Raw genomic sequence first — 7,083 nt, 5'->3', positions numbered from 1 at the left:
TAGATTTTGAAATGTGGAAGGTTTTCTTGGATGTGGAGAAGGCTTAAGTAGTCTGGTTTACCTGCAGGGGATGGGATATCTTTCTGACACAGGATTGGGGTATAGGAGGTCCAACGTCTGTTCCTGGCTGTTTTGCCCCCCTGTGCCACCCCCACATAGGGCTGCTTTTCCCCACAGCTCCAAACACTTGCAAAGCCCAGTAAGGTTTCTGACAATGGGCAGCCTGGCCAAGCTGCAATGGGAACGTTGATGGGAAATGCAGAAGAAGCTGAGAGTTCTCCTGAATTTCCACAAGTGGTTGTTTCCCATGGCTTATAACTCAACCAGATTTTAGAGAGGATATTTTAAGTCAAAGCAAAGCATATTCAGCTTTCAGTGGTTAGCATTCCTCATTTCAATACTTCAGCCTAATCTGCTGATGTTTCAGAACTGCTAAAATAAGACATACACAAACTGAGGAAAAAAAAAAAACCCAACTAAATGTTTCTACTGCTTTGATACAGTTGCTGCTACCACTGCACTTACAGAGCGGGAATGAACTGAGGGCAACTTTTAACTCATGACTATCAGCTTCACTGGCAGATCAGATGTCTCCCAAAAGCAGCAGATCCCATGCCTTACCACTGAAGAATGTGTGAAGTGGTAGACCACCAATCTTCCCAGGGCACTACAGCTGTAACCAAAGTCTGCGTAAAACACAAAAACATCTCAATGCGTTTGAAGCAATTCAGTCTTTGCAGTAAGGACATACACACAGGCAGAGTTAAACTTTTGCACTTCCCACCCTTTACCCTAAGCCCCCACTTTTATGCTGCCCATCAGGATAGGAGCTAGAAGGGCAGTGGGTCAAGGCACACAGGACAAACGTGGTTCTCTGAGCAGAGAAAACTGTTGCTGTGATCTGTTCCCAACAGGCTGACACTTGGAGAGGCTATCATGCGCTTGTGCTGGAGTTAAAAGGCCTTATAAGGCAAAGCCTGAACAAACTGTTAAGCAGTCTGAAGTGTTCCTCAGTGCTGAAAAACCTCCAGGGAATGCACAACATACCCCTGGCAAAGATTACAGCATATTTCACAGCAAGCTCACAGAGTAACAAAGCAGATATTGTATCTTTGAATTTCAGGCTCTGCAGGCTAGTCTCAGCAAGAAAATTAAGATCAGGTCCCCTTCTTGGATTCATTTTACTGCAGTGGGGCAAGCTAAGTGTCATTCATTATATCTGTCTTTAAGATTTCATAAAGTTACACATCAGCATATTCTGGAAATATGCTCTCTACAGCAGAATACTTATTTGGAGGGCTCTGTATGCTGTTGGCTGGACAAACCAGATCTATTTGATCTGTGGTAGTAGTCAATACCAACGACAGAATGATCAGATGTTGCTCCTGAAATCTTCAGAGTAACCCAGTCCTGCTTTGGCACCCTCCAGCTCACTGGAGGTCGTGAGGTATGAGGAATTCCAGCACCTTCTCTTTTCCTGCCACGGTTCAGGTGGAGTTGAGACACAGCTGCCTCGCACCCTCTTCACATGCCTGCAGGAAGAGCATTGCATGCTTACATGCAACAGGGTTGTCATCAGTGGCACAGAATCTAGTTGGAGGCGTGTAGCTAGTGGTGTCCCCTAAGAGCCCAGTATTGTTGAAGTTATCCATCACTGACTTGGATGACAGGACAAAGGCCTCCTCAGCAAACTCGCTGATGACACAAAGCTGGGAGGAGTGGTCAATACCCCAGTTCAAAGCCTTGTTCTTTCGCTACAGGCCCTTGTAAAAGTTCCTCTCCAGCTTTCCTGCAGGCCCCTTTCAGGTACTGAAAAGACACAATAAGGTCAAATAAGATCACTCTGGAGCCTTCTCTTCTCTAGGCTGAAAAACCTTGAGTGGATGAGGGGACTGGAGCAGCTCTTATCAGGAAAAGCTGAGGTAGCTGGGCTTGTTTAGCCTGGAGAACTCTAAGAGGAGGTCTAGAGAATGTCTATAAGTATCTGAAGGGACAGTGTCAAGAGAGTGCAGCCAGGCTGTTAGTGGTGCCAAGCAGTAGCACATGAGACTACAGTAAGAAACTGATGCACAGGAAGTTCCACCTGAACATGAGGAAGAATGTCTTTACTGTGTAGGTGGCTGATCACTGGAACAAATTTTCCACAGAGATTTTGGAGTCTCCCTTACTAGATACTGAAGAACTGTCTGGATGAAATCCATGCTCCATGACCCTGCTTGAGCAGGGAGGTTGAACCAGAAGATGCACTGTGATCCCTTCCAACCTTACCCATTTTGTGATGCTGTGATATTTTGGGGTGCTCACTCACTCACAAAGCAGTGAACTGCTCCAGAAAGATATGAGCCATTTTCCCCCCCACAAACCAGACAAAACTGCTGCAAGTCTAATGCCTCATGCTTACACACATTTTCTCTGATCTCTTCTCTGGTTCTGCTGTTTGCATTCTCTTACTCAAGTCTGTATACAGTTCAAGCCCCTTCCTTGTTCTTTTCTGATGTTTTAAAATAAATCCTTTCCAATTCCTTTTTCTGTTTCTACCCAGCTGCCTGTTTACATTATGCATGTGACCCAGAAATTACATGGGCATCCAGAGGGAAAAGCATATTCAGTCACTTCTCCAGAGTGAATATGGTTGTTCAGAGCACTGCTATTAATTATAGAAGTAACAGAAATATGTGAATGCCAGTGTGGAATGACTTTCAAAAAGCAATATCATTGAACTGAGATTTGTTTTGTTCCTCCTAGAAGGAAGCTGCATGGAGGTAGTCTTGCTACAGCTGAAGAGAAACAGACTGGGCATCTGTTGGATATCCACTAGCTCCCTCCTCATACACTATCTAATAGATTGTTATGGTTTAGGAATGGTACTCCTCGATTTATTTCTCTCACCGAGACTCCAAACCACACTGCTGCTGGCTCGCTCCCCCCTTCCCCTCCCTCTTCCTGCTCCAACGGGATGGATCTGAGAACTGCAGGCACAAAAGGTGAAAATAACAGGGTGAGATAAGAACAGTGTACTGGACAGAGCAACAAAATAAGAAAACAAACAATAACAGCAACAATACTAATATCAAAAGGTGTAAAACAAAGAAACAATTTGCACAGAAAGTTCACAACAAATACAAACCAGCTCTTTCCCACCATGCTTTCTTACAAGCTAAAAAGGATGCCTTTCTCCTTGAAAGTGAGATAGAGTCCCTTTCCCCCACCCCTGGAAATGATGTGAGGTGGCACTGAATAACATTAGGGTCTGGTCATGCCCCCTTCCAGCTACTGTAAAAAATTAACCCTGTCCTGGCCAAAGCTAGAACATCAATATCCATGCAAGAAGGGTTTGCCAACATATATTTCATTTGCGGTTGGTACCTTGGTCATGGATGCCAAAGATAGGACTGGTAGTTCTTTGTCCATGGCTATAATTCACTTCTGTCCTAAGAAAAATTCAGACATATTGCAACCTAGTCAATTGCAGTGATACACACATTGTCATGGATGCAAAAGATGTATCCATACATCTTCGTTACATCATACCAGTCTTCTTCATCAGAAGGAAGACTTGTCCTACCTAAGTTTCAGCAGGGCACTGGATACTGCAAATCAGCAGCCAGCTAAAGTGACTGGAGTTGAATGAGGAGCAACAGCACATTAGTCATCTACAGATAACAATTGACAGTGACTGAAAAGGGTTAAAAAGTGCTGTTTGTCTTGTAACCATAACAAAACCAAAACATTGTAAGTATTCAACTTTTCAGCAAATTAGTTTTGACCATCTTGTGCATGGCTTTCTAAAAATGGACAGACAATTGAACTGGAAGGCACTTCCATAAAGACAGAGCATTAAATGAATGTTTCAGAAAATCACATTTGAAATCCATCAGCACAAGAGCATTCTCATTGAAGATACATGACCTCTAGGAAATGTCTTCTCTAAACTACTGAACAGCAGCAGCTGGTGACCGGAAAGAGCCAAACTGAGGTATAGTTATTTTAAAAGACTGGTGGTAAAGGCAGGCAAAGAGAAAAAAACCCAAAACTATGGAGAAAAGCAATGTACACAAATACAATGCAGAAAAAAAAAAGGCACTCAAACCAGAATCAAATTGGGGGATATCAAATCAGTGCTAAGCTAAAGGTCAGAGGAACAAAAATAGAGAAATGAACACAAATTCTCCCCTAGCAAAATTAGATATAACAGATGGGTGAAAACCTGTTATTAAGGTTGGTTCAGGCCAGGGACTACAAGTATGACTCGATTTTGTGTATAACATATATATGACTGCTTGCATCTAGCTGTAGAAGCCTAGAAGAGAAGGGACTAATGTGTATGTCTTAAACACAATAGTCCAGTAGCTTGGAGCTAAACAAGGATTGAAAGTAAGAACACTCTGTGAGAAAGGACAGGATATGACTGGAGAAGGGGGCCATACGAAGGTACAGCAGTATGTTTCTGGGACAAACATCTTTTTTTCTGGCTCCTGGACATAAGCACAACACAGTACAGCACAAGTGCAGGAATGAGGTTGAGAAGTAGGCATGAACTGTCAACTAAAGGTCAACCCAGTAGGAGGGGGACACCAAAATCACCAAAGAACCCTAAGATCCTCCAACCTATTTCCAGAAGGTCTAGAAGAACAAACTGTGTACGACAACTAATTTGCATAGAAAGTGAGAAACTTAGCTCCAGTGTGGGAAAATTTATCTATAAAATGTATCCCTAGGAAGCCCAGGCATTGCCCCCAGGACTCTGTAACATCCCATCATCTGGATCAACATTGGAGACAAGAATGGTGATCTTGCTTTCTTCCTTTATTCCTTCCTTCCTCTCTCCCTCTCTTTGATTTCCCTCTCCTTTCACCCTATCAAAATCCACCACTGTGTGCTTATACTAGAAAACAAGGGACTAACTTATACCAATTTCCATGCCAAGTGTATAATTTACTGATAAAACTCTGTAACTTTTGGGGACCCTCTGGCTTCTGTCGTTCCTTTTTGACCATGAGCATCTGTGGGCTTGCATGTTCTCTTCCCTTTCAGTGTGGAACGCCCCACTAGCTAATTTTCACCAGTCTCCTGAAGCAGTCCTTTTGTGGTGTAAAATAAATTCCAGGCTGCCGTAAACTGCTGACACTGGAAACTTCTTTATGTTCTTCTCTATGTTTTATCCACAAACCTCATATTTTTGTTACTATTTGGCATTATAATCTACAGTAGTAAGGAGAAAAAAAGAACTCTAATGATTTCCAGATCTTGTAGGAAGTGATGGTATTTTCTGAAAGCTAGAAAATAATACATGGGTGCTGGGGTTTGACTTTGCTTAATCCCCCAATATTTATAAATAAAGAATGCCAAGGAGTTAAACTAGACAGTTCAGTGGTGCACATGAGACTCAGAACAGATCTTTGACAATGCCACCCTTGACTGGTATCAAAACTGTGTATTCAGGAATGATCCAGAAGCTCAAATACCAATGCCTAACCTCTGCATGCTTTGAAAATAATGCCTATGCTGCCAGTTACAACCTTGTAATTTTTTATGCCTACTTTTTGACACAGAAGATGTTCCCAAAATCTGGGGGGTTTCCCTACAAATAGCTGTGAAGGCGACAGGAACAGAGTTTGCAGAATTTAGTATTTTATATTTATACTGTCAAGCAAAGAAACTCAAGTGAGAAAAACATTTTTACTATGTGCCTCTGTACAAAACCACTACCAACTGAAAACTCTGATGTCAAAAAGATATCAAAAAAAGCTTTGGTGTCTGATGAGAAACTTTTTTATTAAGCCTATTCAGGTCCTACAAAATCTAGGAATCAAGCTGATGGTGTTCTGCTCTCTTTATGAACAGCTTGAAGCCTGTGCCTTGTTAAATGGGATTTGTACTACTCTGGTCTGCGAAAATGAGTTGAACATTCATTTCCAAGGTTACCCTGGGTTAGAGACTGCTGATGGGTATGCATTTGGTAAGGGGGAACTCTGATCTTTGTACCTGGGATTAAATTCTGTAGAGGTACAAAACCATTTTATTTTCTGGAACAAAGCTGTGAGACCATGCTATCTTCTATGGTCAGTATGGGATTAAGAGCATAGGGACCTGACTGCAAGCAAAATGTTATTGAAAATATAATTACTGAGCTGACTAACTACAATACTATTAGAGGGAGAAGCTGTAGGGAGGGATGAATTGCTGCTTGTCTACTTTATGATTCATTCATCTGATTATGCCAATGGAAACAATTTGCTGTAGTGTCTTTTGTACACAACCAGGAAACACAGAGCTCTCAGAGCTCCAGTAGTTCTCTCATTTTAGTATGGCTTGGTACCATTTGAATCAACCTGCATGTAATTAGACTCCAAAGTGCCCCCTATCACACATAGAGGCACTTTTCCTAAAAAAAGCAGACAAAGCCATATTAGGTCAAATTTGCCCAGTCCATGTAAACCAGCCTGTGATACTGGAAGACTTGCAGGAAACAGGCACACATGCTTTGGAGATCAAGGAAATCAGTGAAGCTGTACTGACTTAATGTGGGCAAAGGTCCCGGAGGAGATGAGTGTTTGTGGCTATGAACCTATGCATGTGGCTGGTAGAAACCTGAAGATTTGAATTAGTTCTCTCTCGTCATCTCTCAAAGAAGTGATCTAGCCCTGAGTATGCCAGTAAGCCGCTCATCAGGAAACATTACAGAAAGCCCTAGGCACGTGCACCCTTGTAGCTGCTTTTCCTGTCATGACTAGATCTTTCCATGTGTCCTTGTTCTTGACAGATAAGAGAAGATCTTTTTAAAGTGCTTCTTGGCTGACACTGACACCTCAATAGACAGATAAAAAGTAGAGAGGTTTCCTCCTCCTGTTTTTCCTCCTCCCATCCACAATTGTCACTTATCTCCCCAGCTAAGCCAATTATAGTGCCTCAGAAGTGTCCCCACGAAGAAAGGGAAGCAGACAAACAGACACCAATTGAATTTCCTACAGGCACTATACAGAAGTTGTTTTGTTCCTGCAACAGAGCCATTACTCACTTCTGTCACTGGTGACTCAACTGAAGACTGAGCCCTGTGAGACAAAAATAATGCAATATTCCTAA

This window comes from Manacus vitellinus, unplaced genomic scaffold, assembly GCF_001715985.3.
Source record: "Manacus vitellinus isolate BGI_N305 unplaced genomic scaffold, ASM171598v3 scaffold_9_pilon, whole genome shotgun sequence".
NCBI lineage: Eukaryota > Metazoa > Chordata > Aves > Passeriformes > Pipridae > Manacus > Manacus vitellinus.
The sequence above is the reverse complement of the archived record's forward strand: the minus strand, read 5'-3'. Positions refer to the sequence as shown.